This window comes from Pleurodeles waltl, chromosome 10 (assembly GCF_031143425.1).
Source record: "Pleurodeles waltl isolate 20211129_DDA chromosome 10, aPleWal1.hap1.20221129, whole genome shotgun sequence".
In the NCBI taxonomy this organism is placed as follows: Eukaryota; Metazoa; Chordata; class Amphibia; order Caudata; family Salamandridae; genus Pleurodeles; species Pleurodeles waltl.
Genome location: NC_090449.1, coordinates 329,700,040 through 329,721,047, shown reverse-complemented (window position 1 = coordinate 329,721,047; position 21,008 = coordinate 329,700,040). Strand labels below are relative to the sequence as shown.

The 21,008-nt window shown below is 48.4% G+C and overlaps 15 non-coding genes across 15 annotated transcripts; all 15 read right to left on the bottom strand.

Moving 5' to 3' along the window:
* Nucleotides 1-925: 925 nt before the first annotated feature.
* Nucleotides 926-998, bottom strand: TRNAV-UAC (transfer RNA valine (anticodon UAC)). The gene has a single exon. It is a non-coding gene; the product is annotated as a tRNA-Val (tRNA).
* Nucleotides 999-1,442: 444 nt separating this feature from the next.
* Nucleotides 1,443-1,514, bottom strand: TRNAP-UGG (transfer RNA proline (anticodon UGG)). Its single transcript has one exon. It is a non-coding gene; the product is annotated as a tRNA-Pro (tRNA).
* A 1,336-nt stretch (nucleotides 1,515-2,850) lies between these two features.
* TRNAV-AAC (transfer RNA valine (anticodon AAC)) lies at nucleotides 2,851-2,923 on the bottom strand. Its single transcript has one exon. It is a non-coding gene; the product is annotated as a tRNA-Val (tRNA).
* A 1,521-nt stretch (nucleotides 2,924-4,444) lies between these two features.
* On the bottom strand, nucleotides 4,445-4,517 carry TRNAV-UAC (transfer RNA valine (anticodon UAC)). Its single transcript has one exon. It is a non-coding gene; the product is annotated as a tRNA-Val (tRNA).
* A 444-nt stretch (nucleotides 4,518-4,961) lies between these two features.
* Nucleotides 4,962-5,033, bottom strand: TRNAP-UGG (transfer RNA proline (anticodon UGG)). The gene has a single exon. It is a non-coding gene; the product is annotated as a tRNA-Pro (tRNA).
* Nucleotides 5,034-6,369: 1,336 nt separating this feature from the next.
* On the bottom strand, nucleotides 6,370-6,442 carry TRNAV-AAC (transfer RNA valine (anticodon AAC)). Its single transcript has one exon. It is a non-coding gene; the product is annotated as a tRNA-Val (tRNA).
* Nucleotides 6,443-7,963: 1,521 nt separating this feature from the next.
* Nucleotides 7,964-8,036, bottom strand: TRNAV-UAC (transfer RNA valine (anticodon UAC)). Its single transcript has one exon. It is a non-coding gene; the product is annotated as a tRNA-Val (tRNA).
* Nucleotides 8,037-9,877: 1,841 nt separating this feature from the next.
* On the bottom strand, nucleotides 9,878-9,950 carry TRNAV-AAC (transfer RNA valine (anticodon AAC)). The gene has a single exon. It is a non-coding gene; the product is annotated as a tRNA-Val (tRNA).
* A 1,521-nt stretch (nucleotides 9,951-11,471) lies between these two features.
* Nucleotides 11,472-11,544, bottom strand: TRNAV-UAC (transfer RNA valine (anticodon UAC)). The gene has a single exon. It is a non-coding gene; the product is annotated as a tRNA-Val (tRNA).
* A 1,852-nt stretch (nucleotides 11,545-13,396) lies between these two features.
* TRNAV-AAC (transfer RNA valine (anticodon AAC)) lies at nucleotides 13,397-13,469 on the bottom strand. Its single transcript has one exon. It is a non-coding gene; the product is annotated as a tRNA-Val (tRNA).
* A 1,521-nt stretch (nucleotides 13,470-14,990) lies between these two features.
* TRNAV-UAC (transfer RNA valine (anticodon UAC)) lies at nucleotides 14,991-15,063 on the bottom strand. The gene has a single exon. It is a non-coding gene; the product is annotated as a tRNA-Val (tRNA).
* Nucleotides 15,064-15,507: 444 nt separating this feature from the next.
* On the bottom strand, nucleotides 15,508-15,579 carry TRNAP-UGG (transfer RNA proline (anticodon UGG)). The gene has a single exon. It is a non-coding gene; the product is annotated as a tRNA-Pro (tRNA).
* Nucleotides 15,580-16,915: 1,336 nt separating this feature from the next.
* On the bottom strand, nucleotides 16,916-16,988 carry TRNAV-AAC (transfer RNA valine (anticodon AAC)). Its single transcript has one exon. It is a non-coding gene; the product is annotated as a tRNA-Val (tRNA).
* Nucleotides 16,989-18,509: 1,521 nt separating this feature from the next.
* TRNAV-UAC (transfer RNA valine (anticodon UAC)) lies at nucleotides 18,510-18,582 on the bottom strand. Its single transcript has one exon. It is a non-coding gene; the product is annotated as a tRNA-Val (tRNA).
* A 1,852-nt stretch (nucleotides 18,583-20,434) lies between these two features.
* On the bottom strand, nucleotides 20,435-20,507 carry TRNAV-AAC (transfer RNA valine (anticodon AAC)). Its single transcript has one exon. It is a non-coding gene; the product is annotated as a tRNA-Val (tRNA).
* Between the last annotated feature and the right edge of the window lie 501 nt (nucleotides 20,508-21,008).

The window sequence follows — 21,008 nt, the reverse complement described above, 5'->3', positions numbered from 1 at the left end:
CCCATAATTACAAGAGGATGACTGAGTGAGACGCTCTGCCAAATTTGGCAGCCTCGCACTCAGTCATTTTCAAAATGCAGGGAAGCGCCGTATTTAGTAGAATACAGCGCACCCCTGTGCTTCCCTCTGCGCCAGCTCTAAATTAGCTGCCGAGCACCAACGCAGCCATCCTTGCGCCATGGTACAAGGATGGCTGCGTGGAGGGGGAAATTGTTTTTGTTCAGGAAGGCACACCTTCCTGCACAACAGAAATCTTCAGTGGCGATATGTTCGTGCAGCACACATAGAAAGAGCAAAAATGAGGAGAAATGAAAACATTTCTGCTCGTTTCTCCACTATAACGACACCCATTGTATGGCGCTTGGATTTTGGCGCTGCCACAGATTTACAAAAACTCGTAAAACTGGAGCAGCATCAAAATGCTATGGTGTTGCAGTGGCCCACCCAGAGCAACGCCCATTGCACGCCCCTTCCAGGGAAAGGGCTGCGTGTGAAGGGGCCGTATTTACAAGGTGGTGTTAAGCCACAAAACGTGGTTGAACGGCGTCTTGTAAATACGGCACAGTACATAGTGCCACCGGGGCGTCACTAAAGATGATGTGCCGGTGGCGATAGGGCCTTGTAAGTCTGGCCCTTTCTTTGCTCAAGGTGTATGTTCTTGGTGAAGGTAGGAAAGCCATTTTCGCTCTCATACCTTCCTTCCTTGGCTGGCTTGACCACAGTAGGCCCAGGCTTCAATGGAAAGGTCAAAAAGGGAGCAACTGACTGCCGTAAGGTGTATCGTCTTCTCTTGGTGAGTTGAGACCGATGCCCTTGGAGCGTAGTACCTCACGATGGTGAGGGATAGACACAGCCTCTTTAATTTCAATTTACCTGTCAGGTGAGGTGGTAAATGCAAATAATGTGATAAAGCACAGCAACTTGCTGTTTCTGCCTGGCCTCGAACCAGGGACCTTTCGCGTGTAAGGCGAACGTGATAACCACTACACTACAGAAACAGACATGCCTGCTTATTTGCTTCATGTGGCTATGCATTGGACTGGAACCACTGCACTGGAAACAGACACACCTGCTTTCTTTATGTGGCTATGCTTTGGACTGGAATGCAAGGACTAAGGGACAATATTCATGACGCTCAAAGCTGAGCCTTTCTGACAGGATCTCTTCCTTTGGAAGAAAGGAACTGGGATCACTTTCATTCCAAGAGGTGATTTCAAAACCAGCCCTGCAATTACTTTGGAGAAGCACTGTGCATTTCATGTTCCAACGAGAAGTGCTGCTCCAACACAAAAAAGCAGTTAGAAAGAAATCCCGCACTCCTTCATCATGCCGAACTGCCTCGACACCAGTAGAAAGCATGCAATGCATTCCACCATGGCATCTTACAAGAGTGGAAAGCAGAAATACTCCTGTTTAAAAACAGATCGAACCTATGAAGGCACGGGCTCGTCCGGGATTTGAACCCGGGACCTCTCACACCCAAAGCGAGAATCATACCCCTAGACCAACAAGCCTGCTGCTGCAAAAGCCTTTCAAACATCTTCTGAAGTGTCTTTGTGAAAAAGCAGGGCCACTTGGAGACTCTCCTTCTAAGCGTGCCATAGCAATTGATGTTTTGTGCCAAGGGTTTTTTTTTTGCCTCTAGCAAGGCAAGAGGTAGTCAAGAAGCCCTATGCTAGCAAGCTGAACTGTGGCGCTGATGAGAAAAGCAGACCCTTTCTGGTAGTTGTACGCCTCCGCAGGACCTGGGCCCTTGCACCGTAGACTTCCAGACCAGAAGCACTGAAGGGCCTGCCATCTCTTGCGCCTGAGCCAGAGGAGCATGCCTCTTGTATTCAAGCACAATTGCTCGCTCAGTGCTCGATCAGGCGAGATTTCTATGAGTGCCTCACAGGCCTGAAACACTCACCTGGGAGACGCGGGGTGGCTGAATTCCCAGAATGGCCTTCGATAGGAAAATCACCTCCTTTCCTCCCGACTCATTTCAGAATTGGGTGAAAATCGCAAGACAGTGTTCAGGGGTGCATGGGTACTGCCTACTCCCAGCTGCCTCTCTGTCTTCTTCATGTTAATTTCAAGTCACAAGGAGGGACCATTGCCATTCTGCTCCGCCCACCTAACCAGGAAACCCAGGTTGAGCTTGTCTGCCTGTTGTTGTTGCAGGGGCAGTGCCTTCTCTGCCCAAAAGTGGCAGGAGAGCCTCACTTCAAACGATGGAATCAACTGCTTAAGTAGAAACCAGCATGGTAGTTACAGTGATAAGGTGCAGCTCTAACAGAAGGCGTGACTGAGATGCCCCTTCCAGAAATACATGGAATGCTGATTGCGGGCCCAGCCGGAGGGTTGGTGGATTTCTTTTCATATGCTACAGCAGCTTGCAAAGATAGTGTTGTGGGGAGCTGGCTGTGCAAGCAGAGGAAGATTTAAGGGCAGAAAATAGACCTATCAGAAGTGCGATATGAACCCACAACTACATGAGCAAACCAGGATGCTTAGCTTAACTGAAGATCAAGCTCTCTTGAGGCTGCCGCCTTAGACCACTCGGCCATCCTGACAGCTGAGTCTGTGTTTAGGTCTGACTCCTCAGTCTGCACTTGTCGATGCTGCCGCTTGCAATGTTCCTATCAAGGTGACAGGTTTAAAGGCCCCACAATATAACATGGCCAAGAAAAAAAAAAGTAAAAAACAGAATAAGAAACCAGGCACATGCACGACTACGCAAAGATGCAGATAACTTTTTACCGGCCTGCAATAGTAATACAAGTTTTACACAGGTCACAAGTTTTTAAAGGCCATCCCTGAGTGAGACTAAGCTTTTAGGGAGCAAACACAAAAGCAGACACTGCCCATTGTTTCTGCCCGGTCTCGAACCGGGGACCTTTCGCGTGTTAGGCGAACGTGATAACCACTACACTACAGAAACAAGCATGAGGGCTTGACTGAAGGAGCAAAATTCCCCTCATATGTTTGCCCGATTGCCTCTATACTTGATCAGCAGTTGCTCGCAAAGCGAGGAGTAAGTGTGAAAATTGCAGCGTTGTCAGCCAGCAAGCGTACACTCAGATGTACTGAAAAGTCACAGCTGCGGGTAGAGACAAATATCTGATGCCTAAATGCCTGAAACCAGAGCCTGTGAAAGCATCACACAGAGCACACTGAAAGCAAGCAGGAAGGAAGCCAAGGCATGGTGATCCTTTTTTTCTCCTGAGGCTAAAAATATTTTGCACAACAATGCTTTGAGTGGAATGAGGAATCTTCAAGCTTTGTGTATTTTGAGTAAAATTTGTGTGTTTTCTGCTAAAAAGGGTGTGTTGGGGATTTGGACCCGGACACCAACGAGCGAGGGCACAGAAGCACCACTGCTCAGACCCTGCTCCTAGGGTTGAGGGCAGAGAGTGGGCGAATACATCGCAAGGCAAGAAAATGCACATGGTTCTCTCTTCTGCAATATGACTAGAGTCATTTCCATGGTCGTCATCGAACATGACATAAAACGCCTCTATCCTTTAGACCTTTTGGCCCATAATTACAAGAGGATGACTGAGTGAGACGCTCTGCCAAATTTGGCAGCCTCGCACTCAGTCATTTTCAAAATGCAGGGAAGCGCCGTATTTAGTAGAATACAGCGCACCCCTGTGCTTCCCTCTGCGCCAGCTCTAAATTAGCTGCCGAGCACCAACGCAGCCATCCTTGCGCCATGGTACAAGGATGGCTGCGTGGAGGGGGAAATTGTTTTTGTTCAGGAAGGCACACCTTCCTGCACAACAGAAATCTTCAGTGGCGATATGTTCGTGCAGCACACATAGAAAGAGCAAAAATGAGGAGAAATGAAAACATTTCTGCTCGTTTCTCCACTATAACGACACCCATTGTATGGCGCTTGGATTTTGGCGCTGCCACAGATTTACAAAAACTCGTAAAACTGGAGCAGCATCAAAATGCTATGGTGTTGCAGTGGCCCACCCAGAGCAACGCCCATTGCACGCCCCATCCAGGGAAAGGGCTGCGTGTGAAGGGGCCGTATTTACAAGGTGGTGTTAAGCCACAAAACGTGGTTGAACGGCGTCTTGTAAATACGGCACAGTACATAGTGCCACCGGGGCGTCACTAAAGATGATGTGCCGGTGGCGATAGGGCCTTGTAAGTCTGGCCCTTTCTTTGCTCAAGGTGTATGTTCTTGGTGAAGGTAGGAAAGCCATTTTCGCTCTCATACCTTCCTTCCTTGGCTGGCTTGACCACAGTAGGCCCAGGCTTCAATGGAAAGGTCAAAAAGGGAGCAACTGACTGCCGTAAGGTGTATCGTCTTCTCTTGGTGAGTTGAGACCGATGCCCTTGGAGCGTAGTACCTCACGATGGTGAGGGATAGACACAGCCTCTTTAATTTCAATTTACCTGTCAGGTGAGGTGGTAAATGCAAATAATGTGATAAAGCACAGCAACTTGCTGTTTCTGCCTGGCCTCGAACCAGGGACCTTTCGCGTGTAAGGCGAACGTGATAACCACTACACTACAGAAACAGACATGCCTGCTTATTTGCTTCATGTGGCTATGCATTGGACTGGAACCACTGCACTGGAAACAGACACACCTGCTTTCTTTATGTGGCTATGCTTTGGACTGGAATGCAAGGACTAAGGGACAATATTCATGACGCTCAAAGCTGAGCCTTTCTGACAGGATCTCTTCCTTTGGAAGAAAGGAACTGGGATCACTTTCATTCCAAGAGGTGATTTCAAAACCAGCCCTGCAATTACTTTGGAGAAGCACTGTGCATTTCATGTTCCAACGAGAAGTGCTGCTCCAACACAAAAAAGCAGTTAGAAAGAAATCCCGCACTCCTTCATCATGCCGAACTGCCTCGACACCAGTAGAAAGCATGCAATGCATTCCACCATGGCATCTTACAAGAGTGGAAAGAAGAAATACTCCTGTTTAAAAACAGATCGAACCTATGAAGGCACGGGCTCGTCCGGGATTTGAACCCGGGACCTCTCACACCCAAAGCGAGAATCATACCCCTAGACCAACGAGCCTGCTGCTGCAAAAGCCTTTCAAACATCTTCTGAAGTGTCTTTGTGAAAAAGCAGGGCCACTTGGAGACTCTCCTTCTAAGCGTGCCATAGCAATTGATGTTTTGTGCCAAGGGTTTTTTTTTTGCCTCTAGCAAGGCAAGAGGTAGTCAAGAAGCCCTATGCTAGCAAGCTGAACTGTGGCGCTGATGAGAAAAGCAGACCCTTTCTGGTAGTTGTACGCCTCCGCAGGACCTGGGCCCTTGCACCGTAGACTTCCAGACCAGAAGCACTGAAGGGCCTGCCATCTCTTGCGCCTGAGCCAGAGGAGCATGCCTCTTGTATTCAAGCACAATTGCTCGCTCAGTGCTCGATCAGGCGAGATTTATATGAGTGCCTCACAGGCCTGAAACACTCACCTGGGAGACGCGGGGTGGCTGAATTCCCAGAATGGCCTTCGATAGGAAAATCACCTCCTTTCCTCCCGACTCATTTCAGAATTGGGTGAAAATCGCAAGACAGTGTTCAGGGGTGCATGGGTACTGCCTACTCCCAGCTGCCTCTCTGTCTTCTTCATGTTAATTTCAAGTCACAAGGAGGGACCATTGCCATTCTGCTCCGCCCACCTAACCAGGAAACCCAGGTTGAGCTTGTCTGCCTGTTGTTGTTGCAGGGGCAGTGCCTTCTCTGCCCAAAAGTGGCAGGAGAGCCTCACTTCAAACGATGGAATCAACTGCTTAAGTAGAAACCAGCATGGTAGTTACAGTGATAAGGTGCAGCTCTAACAGAAGGCGTGACTGAGATGCCCCTTCCAGAAATACATGGAATGCTGATTGAGGGCCCAGCCGGAGGGTTGGTGGATTTCTTTTCATATGCTACAGCAGCTTGCAAAGATAGTGTTGTGGGGAGCTGGCTGTGCAAGCAGAGGAAGATTTAAGGGCAGAAAATAGACCTATCAGAAGTGCGATATGAACCCACAACTACATGAGCAAACCAGGATGCTTAGCTTAACTGAAGATCAAGCTCTCTTGAGGCTGCCGCCTTAGACCACTCGGCCATCCTGACAGCTGAGTCTGTGTTTAGGTCTGACTCCTCAGTCTGCACTTGTCGATGCTGCCGCTTGCAATGTTCCTATCAAGGTGACAGGTTTAAAGGCCCCACAATATAACATGGCCAAGAAAAAAAAAAGTAAAAAACAGAATAAGAAACCAGGCACATGCACGACTACGCAAAGATGCAGATAACTTTTTACCGGCCTGCAATAGTAATACAAGTTTTACACAGGTCACAAGTTTTTAAAGGCCATCCCTGAGTGAGACTAAGCTTTTAGGGAGCAAACACAAAAGCAGACACTGCCCATTGTTTCTGCCCGGTCTCGAACCGGGGACCTTTCGCGTGTTAGGCGAACGTGATAACCACTACACTACAGAAACAAGCATGAGGGCTTGACTGAAGGAGCAAAATTCCCCTCATATGTTTGCCCGATTGCCTCTATACTTGATCAGCAGTTGCTCGCAAAGCGAGGAGTAAGTGTGAAAATTGCAGCGTTGTCAGCCAGCAAGCGTACACTCAGATGTACTGAAAAGTCACAGCTGCGGGTAGAGACAAATATCTGATGCCTAAATGCCTGAAACCAGAGCCTGTGAAAGCATCACACAGAGCACACTGAAAGCAAGCAGGAAGGAAGCCAAGGCATGGTGATCCTTTTTTTCTCCTGAGGCTAAAAATATTTTGCACAACAATGCTTTGAGTGGAATGAGGAATCTTCAAGCTTTGTGTATTTTGAGTAAAATTTGTGTGTTTTCTGCTAAAAAGGGTGTGTTGGGGATTTGGACCCGGACACCAACGAGCGAGGGCACAGAAGCACCACTGCTCAGACCCTGCTCCTAGGGTTGAGGGCAGAGAGTGGGCGAATACATCGCAAGGCAAGAAAATGCACATGGTTCTCTCTTCTGCAATATGACTAGAGTCATTTCCATGGTCGTCATCGAACATGACATAAAACGCCTCTATCCTTTAGACCTTTTGGCCCATAATTACAAGAGGATGACTGAGTGAGACGCTCTGCCAAATTTGGCAGCCTCGCACTCAGTCATTTTCAAAATGCAGGGAAGCGCCGTATTTAGTAGAATACAGCGCACCCCTGTGCTTCCCTCTGCGCCAGCTCTAAATTAGCTGCCGAGCACCAACGCAGCCATCCTTGCGCCATGGTACAAGGATGGCTGCGTGGAGGGGGAAATTGTTTTTGTTCAGGAAGGCACACCTTCCTGCACAACAGAAATCTTCAGTGGCGATATGTTCGTGCAGCACACATAGAAAGAGCAAAAATGAGGAGAAATGAAAACATTTCTGCTCGTTTCTCCACTATAACGACACCCATTGTATGGCGCTTGGATTTTGGCGCTGCCACAGATTTACAAAAACTCGTAAAACTGGAGCAGCATCAAAATGCTATGGTGTTGCAGTGGCCCACCCAGAGCAACGCCCATTGCACGCCCCTTCCAGGGAAAGGGCTGCGTGTGAAGGGGCCGTATTTACAAGGTGGTGTTAAGCCACAAAACGTGGTTGAACGGCGTCTTGTAAATACGGCACAGTACATAGTGCCACCGGGGCGTCACTAAAGATGATGTGCCGGTGGCGATAGGGCCTTGTAAGTCTGGCCCTTTCTTTGCTCAAGGTGTATGTTCTTGGTGAAGGTAGGAAAGCCATTTTCGCTCTCATACCTTCCTTCCTTGGCTGGCTTGACCACAGTAGGCCCAGGCTTCAATGGAAAGGTCAAAAAGGGAGCAACTGACTGCCGTAAGGTGTATCGTCTTCTCTTGGTGAGTTGAGACCGATGCCCTTGGAGCGTAGTACCTCACGATGGTGAGGGATAGACACAGCCTCTTTAATTTCAATTTACCTGTCAGGTGAGGTGGTAAATGCAAATAATGTGATAAAGCACAGCAACTTGCTGTTTCTGCCTGGCCTCGAACCAGGGACCTTTCGCGTGTAAGGCGAACGTGATAACCACTACACTACAGAAACAGACATGCCTGCTTATTTGCTTCATGTGGCTATGCATTGGACTGGAACCACTGCACTGGAAACAGACACACCTGCTTTCTTTATGTGGCTATGCTTTGGACTGGAATGCAAGGACTAAGGGACAATATTCATGACGCTCAAAGCTGAGCCTTTCTGACAGGATCTCTTCCTTTGGAAGAAAGGAACTGGGATCACTTTCATTCCAAGAGGTGATTTCAAAACCAGCCCTGCAATTACTTTGGAGAAGCACTGTGCATTTCATGTTCCAACGAGAAGTGCTGCTCCAACACAAAAAAGCAGTTAGAAAGAAATCCCGCACTCCTTCATCATGCCGAACTGCCTCGACACCAGTAGAAAGCATGCAATGCATTCCACCATGGCATCTTACAAGAGTGGAAAGCAGAAATACTCCTGTTTAAAAACAGATCGAACCTATGAAGGCACGGGCTCGTCGGGGATTTGAACCCGGGACCTCTCACACCCAAAGCGAGAATCATACCCCTAGACCAACGAGCCTGCTGCTGCAAAAGCCTTTCAAACATCTTCTGAAGTGTCTTTGTGAAAAAGCAGGGCCACTTGGAGACTCTCCTTCTAAGCGTGCCATAGCAATTGATGTTTTGTGCCAAGGGTTTTTTTTTTGCCTCTAGCAAGGCAAGAGGTAGTCAAGAAGCCCTATGCTAGCAAGCTGAACTGTGGCGCTGATGAGAAAAGCAGACCCTTTCTGGTAGTTGTACGCCTCCGCAGGACCTGGGCCCTTGCACCGTAGACTTCCAGACCAGAAGCACTGAAGGGCCTGCCATCTCTTGCGCCTGAGCCAGAGGAGCATGCCTCTTGTATTCAAGCACAATTGCTCGATCAAGCGAGATTTATATGAGTGCCTCACAGGCCTGAAACACTCACCTGGGAGACGCGGGGTGGCTGAATTCCCAGAATGGCCTTCGATAGGAAAATCACCTCCTTTCCTCCCGACTCATTTCAGAATTGGGTGAAAATCGCAAGACAGTGTTCAGGGGTGCATGGGTACTGCCTACTCCCAGCTGCCTCTCTGTCTTCTTCATGTTAATTTCAAGTCACAAGGAGGGACCATTGCCATTCTGCTCCGCCCACCTAACCAGGAAACCCAGGTTGAGCTTGTCTGCCTGTTGTTGTTGCAGGGGCAGTGCCTTCTCTGCCCAAAAGTGGCAGGAGAGCCTCACTTCAAACGATGGAATCAACTGCTTAAGTAGAAACCAGCATGGTAGTTACAGTGATAAGGTGCAGCTCTAACAGAAGGCGTGACTGAGATGCCCCTTCCAGAAATACATGGAATGCTGATTGAGGGCCCAGCCGGAGGGTTGGTGGATTTCTTTTCATATGCTACAGCAGCTTGCAAAGATAGTGTTGTGGGGAGCTGGCTGTGCAAGCAGAGGAAGATTTAAGGGCAGAAAATAGACCTATCAGAAGTGCGATATGAACCCACAACTACATGAGCAAACCAGGATGCTTAGCTTAACTGAAGATCAAGCTCTCTTGAGGCTGCCGCCTTAGACCACTCGGCCATCCTGACAGCTGAGTCTGTGTTTAGGTCTGACTCCTCAGTCTGCACTTGTCGATGCTGCCGCTTGCAATGTTCCTATCAAGGTGACAGGTTTAAAGGCCCCACAATATAACATGGCCAAGAAAAAAAAAAGTAAAAAACAGAATAAGAAACCAGGCACATGCACGACTACGCAAAGATGCAGATAACTTTTTACCGGCCTGCAATAGTAATACAAGTTTTACACAGGTCACAAGTTTTTAAAGGCCATCCCTGAGTGAGACTAAGCTTTTAGGGAGCAAACACAAAAGCAGACACTGCCCATTGTTTCTGCCCAGTCTCGAACCGGGGACCTTTCGCGTGTTAGGCGAACGTGATAACCACTACACTACAGAAACAAGCATGAGGGCTTGACTGAAGGAGCAAAATTCCCCTCATATGTTTGCCCGATTGCCTCTATACTTGATCAGCAGTTGCTCGCAAAGCGAGGAGTAAGTGTGAAAATTGCAGCGTTGTCAGCCAGCAAGCGTACACTCAGATGTACTGAAAAGTCACAGCTGCGGGTAGAGACAAATATCTGATGCCTAAATGCCTGAAACCAGAGCCTGTGAAAGCATCACACAGAGCACACTGAAAGCAAGCAGGAAGGAAGCCAAGGCATGGTGATCCTTTTTTTCTCCTGAGGCTAAAAATATTTTGCACAACAATGCTTTGAGTGGAATGAGGAATCTTCAAGCTTTGTGTATTTTGAGTAAAATTTGTGTGTTTTCTGCTAAAAAGGGTGTGTTGGGGATTTGGACCCGGACACCAACGAGCGAGGGCACAGAAGCACCACTGCTCAGACCCTGCTCCTAGGGTTGAGGGCAGAGAGTGGGCGAATACATCGCAAGGCAAGAAAATGCACATGGTTCTCTCTTCTGCAATATGACTAGAGTCATTTCCATGGTCGTCATCGAACATGACATAAAACGCCTCTATCCTTTAGACCTTTTGGCCCATAATTACAAGAGGATGACTGAGTGAGACGCTCTGCCAAATTTGGCAGCCTCGCACTCAGTCATTTTCAAAATGCAGGGAAGCGCCGTATTTAGTAGAATACAGCGCACCCCTGTGCTTCCCTCTGCGCCAGCTCTAAATTAGCTGCCGAGCACCAACGCAGCCATCCTTGCGCCATGGTACAAGGATGGCTGCGTGGAGGGGGAAATTGTTTTTGTTCAGGAAGGCACACCTTCCTGCACAACAGAAATCTTCAGTGGCGATATGTTCGTGCAGCACACATAGAAAGAGCAAAAATGAGGAGAAATGAAAACATTTCTGCTCGTTTCTCCACTATAACGACACCCATTGTATGGCGCTTGGATTTTGGCGCTGCCACAGATTTACAAAAACTCGTAAAACTGGAGCAGCATCAAAATGCTATGGTGTTGCAGTGGCCCACCCAGAGCAACGCCCATTGCACGCCCCTTCCAGGGAAAGGGCTGCGTGTGAAGGGGCCGTATTTACAAGGTGGTGTTAAGCCACAAAACGTGGTTGAACGGCGTCTTGTAAATACGGCACAGTACATAGTGCCACCGGGGCGTCACTAAAGATGATGTGCCGGTGGCGATAGGGCCTTGTAAGTCTGGCCCTTTCTTTGCTCAAGGTGTATGTTCTTGGTGAAGGTAGGAAAGCCATTTTCGCTCTCATACCTTCCTTCCTTGGCTGGCTTGACCACAGTAGGCCCAGGCTTCAATGGAAAGGTCAAAAAGGGAGCAACTGACTGCCGTAAGGTGTATCGTCTTCTCTTGGTGAGTTGAGACCGATGCCCTTGGAGCGTAGTACCTCACGATGGTGAGGGATAGACACAGCCTCTTTAATTTCAATTTACCTGTCAGGTGAGGTGGTAAATGCAAATAATGTGATAAAGCACAGCAACTTGCTGTTTCTGCCTGGCCTCGAACCAGGGACCTTTCGCGTGTAAGGCGAACGTGATAACCACTACACTACAGAAACAGACATGCCTGCTTATTTGCTTCATGTGGCTATGCATTGGACTGGAACCACTGCACTGGAAACAGACACACCTGCTTTCTTTATGTGGCTATGCTTTGGACTGGAATGCAAGGACTAAGGGACAATATTCATGACGCTCAAAGCTGAGCCTTTCTGACAGGATCTCTTCCTTTGGAAGAAAGGAACTGGGATCACTTTCATTCCAAGAGGTGATTTCAAAACCAGCCCTGCAATTACTTTGGAGAAGCACTGTGCATTTCGTGTTCCAACGAGAAGTGCTGCTCCAACACAAAAAAGCAGTTAGAAAGAAATCCCGCACTCCTTCATCATGCCGAACTGCCTCGACACCAGTAGAAAGCATGCAATGCATTCCACCATGGCATCTTACAAGAGTGGAAAGCAGAAATACTCCTGTTTAAAAACAGATCGAACCTATGAAGGCACGGGCTCGTCTGGGATTTGAACCCGGGACCTCTCACACCCAAAGCGAGAATCATACCCCTAGACCAACGAGCCTGCTGCTGCAAAAGCCTTTCAAACATCTTCTGAAGTGTCTTTGTGAAAAAGCAGGGCCACTTGGAGACTCTCCTTCTAAGCGTGCCATAGCAATTGATGTTTTGTGCCAAGGGGTTTTTTTTTGCCTCTAGCAAGGCAAGAGGTAGTCAAGAAGCCCTATGCTAGCAAGCTGAACTGTGGCGCTGATGAGAAAAGCAGACCCTTTCTGGTAGTTGTACGCCTCCGCAGGACCTGGGCCCTTGCACCGTAGACTTCCAGACCAGAAGCACTGAAGGGCCTGCCATCTCTTGCGCCTGAGCCAGAGGAGCATGCCTCTTGTATTCAAGCACAATTGCTCGCTCAGTGCTCGATCAGGCGAGATTTATATGAGTGCCTCACAGGCCTGAAACACTCACCTGGGAGACGCGGGGTGGCTGAATTCCCAGAATGGCCTTCGATAGGAAAATCACCTCCTTTCCTCCCGACTCATTTCAGAATTAGGTGAAAATCGCAAGACAGTGTTCAGGGGTGCATGGGTACTGCCTACTCCCAGCTGCCTCTCTGTCTTCTTCATGTTAATTTCAAGTCACAAGGCGGGACCATTGCCATTCTGCTCCGCCCACCTAACCAGGAAACCCAGGTTGAGCTTGTCTGCCTGTTGTTGTTGCAGGGGCAGTGCCTTCTCTGCCCAAAAGTGGCAGGAGAGCCTCACTTCAAACGATGGAATCAACTGCTTAAGTAGAAACCAGCATGGTAGTTACAGTGATAAGGTGCAGCTCTAACAGAAGGCGTGACTGAGATGCCCCTTCCAGAAATACATGGAATGCTGATTGAGGGCCCAGCCGGAGGGTTGGTGGATTTCTTTTCATATGCTACAGCAGCTTGCAAAGATAGTGTTGTGGGGAGCTGGCTGTGCAAGCAGAGGAAGATTTAAGGGCAGAAAATAGACCTATCAGAAGTGCGATATGAACCCACAACTACATGAGCAAACCAGGATGCTTAGCTTAACTGAAGATCAAGCTCTCTTGAGGCTGCCGCCTTAGACCACTCGGCCATCCTGACAGCTGAGTCTGTGTTTAGGTCTGACTCCTCAGTCTGCACTTGTCGATGCTGCCGCTTGCAATGTTCCTATCAAGGTGACAGGTTTAAAGGCCCCACAATATAACATGGCCAAGAAAAAAAAAAGTAAAAAACAGAATAAGAAACCAGGCACATGCACGACTACGCAAAGATGCAGATAACTTTTTACCGGCCTGCAATAGTAATACAAGTTTTACACAGGTCACAAGTTTTTAAAGGCCATCCCTGAGTGAGACTAAGCTTTTAGGGAGCAAACACAAAAGCAGACACTGCCCATTGTTTCTGCCCGGTCTCGAACCGGGGACCTTTCGCGTGTTAGGCGAACGTGATAACCACTACACTACAGAAACAAGCATGAGGGCTTGACTGAAGGAGCAAAATTCCCCTCATATGTTTGCCCGATTGCCTCTATACTTGATCAGCAGTTGCTCGCAAAGCGAGGAGTAAGTGTGAAAATTGCAGCGTTGTCAGCCAGCAAGCGTACACTCAGATGTACTGAAAAGTCACAGCTGCGGGTAGAGACAAATATCTGATGCCTAAATGCCTGAAACCAGAGCCTGTGAAAGCATCACACAGAGCACACTGAAAGCAAGCAGGAAGGAAGCCAAGGCATGGTGATCCTTTTTTTCTCCTGAGGCTAAAAATATTTTGCACAACAATGCTTTGAGTGGAATGAGGAATCTTCAAGCTTTGTGTATTTTGAGTAAAATTTGTGTGTTTTCTGCTAAAAAGGGTGTGTTGGGGATTTGGACCCGGACACCAACGAGCGAGGGCACAGAAGCACCACTGCTCAGACCCTGCTCCTAGGGTTGAGGGCAGAGAGTGGGCGAATACATCGCAAGGCAAGAAAATGCACATGGTTCTCTCTTCTGCAATATGACTAGAGTCATTTCCATGGTCGTCATCGAACATGACATAAAACGCCTCTATCCTTTAGACCTTTTGGCCCATAATTACAAGAGGATGACTGAGTGAGACGCTCTGCCAAATTTGGCAGCCTCGCACTCAGTCATTTTCAAAATGCAGGGAAGCGCCGTATTTAGTAGAATACAGCGCACCCCTGTGCTTCCCTCTGCGCCAGCTCTAAATTAGCTGCCGAGCACCAACGCAGCCATCCTTGCGCCATGGTACAAGGATGGCTGCGTGGAGGGGGAAATTGTTTTTGTTCAGGAAGGCACACCTTCCTGCACAACAGAAATCTTCAGTGGCGATATGTTCGTGCAGCACACATAGAAAGAGCAAAAATGAGGAGAAATGAAAACATTTCTGCTCGTTTCTCCACTATAACGACACCCATTGTATGGCGCTTGGATTTTGGCGCTGCCACAGATTTACAAAAACTCGTAAAACTGGAGCAGCATCAAAATGCTATGGTGTTGCAGTGGCCCACCCAGAGCAACGCCCATTGCACGCCCCTTCCAGGGAAAGGGCTGCGTGTGAAGGGGCCGTATTTACAAGGTGGTGTTAAGCCACAAAACGTGGTTGAACGGCGTCTTGTAAATACGGCACAGTACATAGTGCCACCGGGGCGTCACTAAAGATGATGTGCCGGTGGCGATAGGGCCTTGTAAGTCTGGCCCTTTCTTTGCTCAAGGTGTATGTTCTTGGTGAAGGTAGGAAAGCCATTTTCGCTCTCATACCTTCCTTCCTTGGCTGGCTTGACCACAGTAGGCCCAGGCTTCAATGGAAAGGTCAAAAAGGGAGCAACTGACTGCCGTAAGGTGTATCGTCTTCTCTTGGTGAGTTGAGACCGATGCCCTTGGAGCGTAGTACCTCACGATGGTGAGGGATAGACACAGCCTCTTTAATTTCAATTTACCTGTCAGGTGAGGTGGTAAATGCAAATAATGTGATAAAGCACAGCAACTTGCTGTTTCTGCCTGGCCTCGAACCAGGGACCTTTCGCGTGTAAGGCGAACGTGATAACCACTACACTACAGAAACAGACATGCCTGCTTATTTGCTTCATGTGGCTATGCATTGGACTGGAACCACTGCACTGGAAACAGACACACCTGCTTTCTTTATGTGGCTATGCTTTGGACTGGAATGCAAGGACTAAGGGACAATATTCATGACGCTCAAAGCTGAGCCTTTCTGACAGGATCTCTTCCTTTGGAAGAAAGGAACTGGGATCACTTTCATTCCAAGAGGTGATTTCAAAACCAGCCCTGCAATTACTTTGGAGAAGCACTGTGCATTTCATGTTCCAACGAGAAGTGCTGCTCCAACACAAAAAAGCAGTTAGAAAGAAATCCCGCACTCCTTCATCATGCCGAACTGCCTCGACACCAGTAGAAAGCATGCAATGCATTCCACCATGGCATCTTACAAGAGTGGAAAGCAGAAATACTCCTGTTTAAAAACAGATCGAACCTATGAAGGCACGGGCTCGTCCGGGATTTGAACCCGGGACCTCTCACACCCAAAGCGAGAATCATACCCCTAGACCAACGAGCCTGCTGCTGCAAATGCCTTTCAAACATCTTCTGAAGTGTCTTTGTGAAAAAGCAGGGCCACTTGGAGACTCTCCTTCTAAGCGTGCCATAGCAATTGATGTTTTGTGCCAAGGGTTTTTTTTTTGCCTCTAGCAAGGCAAGAGGTAGTCAAGAAGCCCTATGCTAGCAAGCTGAACTGTGGCGCTGATGAGAAAAGCAGACCCTTTCTGGTAGTTGTACGCCTCCGCAGGACCTGGGCCCTTGCACCGTAGACTTCCAGACCAGAAGCACTGAAGGGCCTGCCATCTCTTGCGCCTGAGCCAGAGGAGCATGCCTCTTGTATTCAAGCACAATTGCTCGCTCAGTGCTCGATCAGGCGAGATTTATATGAGTGCCTCACAGGCCTGAAACACTCACCTGGGAGACGCGGGGTGGCTGAATTCCCAGAATGGCCTTCGATAGGAAAATCACCTCCTTTCCTCCCGACTCATTTCAGAATTGGGTGAAAATCGCAAGACAGTGTTCAGGGGTGCATGGGTACTGCCTACTCCCAGCTGCCTCTCTGTCTTCTTCATGTTAATTTCAAGTCACAAGGCGGGACCATTGCCATTCTGCTCCGCCCACCTAACCAGGAAACCCAGGTTGAGCTTGTCTGCCTGTTGTTGTTGCAGGGGCAGTGCCTTCTCTGCCCAAAAGTGGCAGGAGAGCCTCACTTCAAACGATGGAATCAACTGCTTAAGTAGAAACCAGCATGGTAGTTACAGTGATAAGGTGCAGCTCTAACAGAAGGCGTGACTGAGATGCCCCTTCCAGAAATACATGGAATGCTGATTGAGGGCCCAGCCGGAGGGTTGGTGGATTTCTTTTCATATGCTACAGCAGCTTGCAAAGATAGTGTTGTGGGGAGCTGGCTGTGCAAGCAGAGGAAGATTTAAGGGCAGAAAATAGACCTATCAGAAGTGCGATATGAACCCACAACTACATGAGCAAACCAGGATGCTTAGCTTAACTGAAGATCAAGCTCTCTTGAGGCTGCCGCCTTAGACCACTCGGCCATCCTGACAGCTGAGTCTGTGTTTAGGTCTGACTCCTCAGTCTGCACTTGTCGATGCTGCCGCTTGCAATGTTCCTATCAAGGTGACAGGTTTAAAGGCCCCACAATATAACATGGCCAAGAAAAAAAAAAGTAAAAAACAGAATAAGAAACCAGGCACATGCACGACTACGCAAAGATGCAGATAACTTTTTACCGGCCTGCAATAGTAATACAAGTTTTACACAAGTCACAAGTTTTTAAAGGCCATCCCTGAGTGAGACTAAGCTTTTAGGGAGCAAACACAAAAGCAGACACTGCCCATTGTTTCTGCCCGGTCTCGAACCGGGGACCTTTCGCATGTTAGGCGAACGTGATAACCACTACACTACAGAAACAAGCATGAGGGCTTGACTGAAGGAGCAAAATTCCCCTCATATGTTTGCCCGATTGCCTCTATACTTGATCAGCAGTTGCTCGCAAAGCGAGGAGTAAGTGTGAAAATTGCAGCGTTGTCAGCCAGCAAGCGTACACTCAGATGTACTGAAAAGTCACAGCTGCGGGTAGAGACAAATATCTGATGCCTAAATGCCTGAAACCAGAGCCTGTGAAAGCATCACACAGAGCACACTGAAAGCAAGCAGGAAGGAAGCCAAGGCATGGTGATCCTTTTTTTCTCCTGAGGCTAAAAATATTTTGCACAACAATGCTTTGAGTGGAATGAGGAATCTTCAAGCTTTGTGTATTTTGAGTAAAATTTGTGTGTTTTCTGCTAAAAAGGGTGTGTTGGGGATTTGGACCCGGACACCAACGAGCGAGGGCACAGAAGCACCACTGCTCAGACCCTGCTCCTAGGGTTGAGGGCAGAGAGTGGGCGAATACATCGCAAGGCAAGAAAATGCACATGGTTCTCTCTTCTGCAATATGACTAGAGTCATTTCCATGGTCGTCATCGAACATGACATAAAACGCCTCTATCCTTTAGACCTTTTGGCCCATAATTACAAGAGGATGACTGAGTGAGACGCTCTGCCAAATTTGGCAGCCTCGCACTCAGTCATTTTCAAAATGCAGGGAAGCGCCGTATTTAGTAGAATACAGCGCACCCCTGTGCTTCCCTCTGCGCCAGCTCTAAATTAGCTGCCGAGCACCAACGCAGCCATCCTTGCGCCATGGTACAAGGATGGCTGCGTGGAGGGGGAAATTGTTTTTGTTCAGGAAGGCACACCTTCCTGCACAACAGAAATCTTCAGTGGCGATATGTTCGTGCAGCACACATAGAAAGAGCAAAAATGAGGAGAAATGAAAACATTTCTGCTCGTTTCTCCACTATAACGACACCCATTGTATGGCGCTTGGATTTTGGCGCTGCCACAGATTTACAAAAACTCGTAAAACTGGAGCAGCATCAAAATGCTATGGTGTTGCAGTGGCCCACCCAGAGCAACGCCCATTGCACGCCCCTTCCAGGGAAAGGGCTGCGTGTGAAGGGGCCGTATTTACAAGGTGGTGTTAAGCCACAAAACATGGTTGAACGGCGTCTTGTAAATACGGCACAGTACATAGTGCCACCGGGGCGTCACTAAAGATGATGTGCCGGTGGCGATAGGGCCTTGTAAGTCTGGCCCTTTCTTTGCTCAAGGTGTATGTTCTTGGTGAAGGTAGGAAAGCCATTTTCGCTCTCATACCTTCCTTCCTTGGCTGGCTTGACCACAGTAGGCCCAGGCTTCAATGGAAAGGTCAAAAAGGGAGCAACTGACTGCCGTAAGGTGTATCGTCTTCTCTTGGTGAGTTGAGACCGATGCCCTTGGAGCGTAGTACCTCACGATGGTGAGGGATAGACACAGCCTCTTTAATTTCAATTTACCTGTCAGGTGAGGTGGTAAATGCAAATAATGTGATAAAGCACAGCAACTTGCTGTTTCTGCCTGGCCTCGAACCAGGGACCTTTCGCGTGTAAGGCGAACGTGATAACCACTACACTACAGAAACAGACATGCCTGCTTATTTGCTCCATGTGGCTATGCATTGGACTGGAACCACTGCACTGGAAACAGACACACCTGCTTTCTTTATGTGGCTTTGCTTTGGACTGGAATGCAAGGACTAAGGGACAATATTCATGACGCTCAAAGCTGAGCCTTTCTGACAGGATCTCTTCCTTTGGAAGAAAGGAACTGGGATCACTTTCATTCCAAGAGGTGATTTCAAAACCAGCCCTGCAATTACTTTGGAGAAGCACTGTGCATTTCATGTTCCAACGAGAAGTGCTGCTCCAACACAAAAAAGCAGTTAGAAAGAAATCCCGCACTCCTTCATCATGCCGAACTGCCTCGACACCAGTAGAAAGCATGCAATGCATTCCACCATGGCATCTTACAAGAGTGGAAAGCAGAAATACTCCTGTTTAAAAACAGATCGAACCTATGAAGGCACGGGCTCGTCGGGGATTTGAACCCGGGACCTCTCACACCCAAAGCGAGAATCATACCCCTAGACCAACGAGCCTGCTGCTGCAAAAGCCTTTCAAACATCTTCTGAAGTGTCTTTGTGAAAAAGCAGGGCCACTTGGAGACTCTCCTTCTAAGCGTGCCATAGCAATTGATGTTTTGTGCCAAGGGTTTTTTTTTTGCCTCTAGCAAGGCAAGAGGTAGTCAAGAAGCCCTATGCTAGCAAGCTGAACTGTGGCGCTGATGAGAAAAGCAGACCCTTTCTGGTAGTTGTACGCCTCCGCAGGACCTGGGCCCTTGCACCGTAGACTTCCAGACCAGAAGCACTGAAGGGCCTGCCATCTCTTGCGCCTGAGCCAGAGGAGCATGCCTCTTGTATTCAAGCACAATTGCTCGCTCAGTGCTCGATCAGGCGAGATTTATATGAGTGCCTCACAGGCCTGAAACACTCACCTGGGAGACGCGGGGTGGCTGAATTCCCAGAATGGCCTTCGATAGGAAAATCACCTCCTTTCCTCCCGACTCATTTCAGAATTGGGTGAAAATCGCAAGACAGTGTTCAGGGGTGCATGGGTACTGCCTACTCCCAGCTGCCTCTCTGTCTTCTTCATGTTACTTTCAAGTCACAAGGAGGGACCATTGCCATTCTGCTCCGCCCACCTAACCAGGAAACCCAGGTTGAGCTTGTCTGCCTGTTGTTGTTGCAGGGGCAGTGCCTTCTCTGCCCAAAAGTGGCAGGAGAGCCTCACTTCAAACGATGGAATCAACTGCTTAAGTAGAAACCAGCATGGTAGTTACAGTGATAAGGTGCAGCTCTAACAGAAGGCGTGACTGAGATGCCCCTTCCAGAAATACATGGAATGCTGATTGAGGGCCCAGCCGGAGGGTTGGTGGATTTCTTTTCATATGCTACAGCAGCTTGCAAAGATAGTGTTGTGGGGAGCTGGCTGTGCAAGCAGAGGAAGATTTAAGGGCAGAAAATAGACCTATCAGAAGTGCGATATGAACCCACAACTACATGAGCAAACCAGGATGCTTAGCTTAACTGAAGATCAAGCTCTCTTGAGGCTGCCGCCTTAGACCACTCGGCCATCCTGACAGCTGAGTCTGTGTTTAGGTCTGACTCCTCAGTCTGCACTTGTCGATGCTGCCGCTTGCAATGTTCCTATCAAGGTGACAGGTTTAAAGGCCCCACAATATAACATGGCCAAGAAAAAAAAAAGTAAAAAACAGAATAAGAAACCAGGCACATGCACGACTACGCAAAGATGCAGATAACTTTTTACCGGCCTGCAATAGTAATACAAGTTTTACACAGGTCACAAGTTTTTAAAGGCCATCCCTGAGTGAGACTAAGCTTTTAGGGAGCAAACACAAAAGCAGACACTGCCCATTGTTTCTGCCCGGTCTCGAACCGGGGACCTTTCGCGTGTTAGGCGAACGTGATAACCACTACACTACAGAAACAAGCATGAGGGCTTGACTGAAGGAGCAAAATTCCCCTCATATGTTTGCCCGATTGCCTCTATACTTGATCAGCAGTTGCTCGCAAAGCGAGGAGTAAGTGTGAAAATTGCAGCGTTGTCAGCCAGCAAGCGTACACTCAGATGTACTGAAAAGTCACAGCTGCGGGTAGAGACAAATATCTGATGCCTAAATGCCTGAAACCAGAGCCTGTGAAAGCATCACACAGAGCACACTGAAAGCAAGCAGGAAGGAAGCCAAGGCATGGTGATCCTTTTTTTCTCCTGAGGCTAAAAATATTTTGCACAACAATGCTTTGAGTGGAATGAGGAATCTTCAAGCTTTGTGTATTTTGAGTAAAATTTGTGTGTTTTCTGCTAAAAAGGGTGTGTTGGGGATTTGGACCCGGACACCAACGAGCGAGGGCACAGAAGCACCACTGCTCAGACCCTGCTCCTAGGGTTGAGGGAAGAGAGTGGGCGAATACATCGCAAGGCAAGAAAA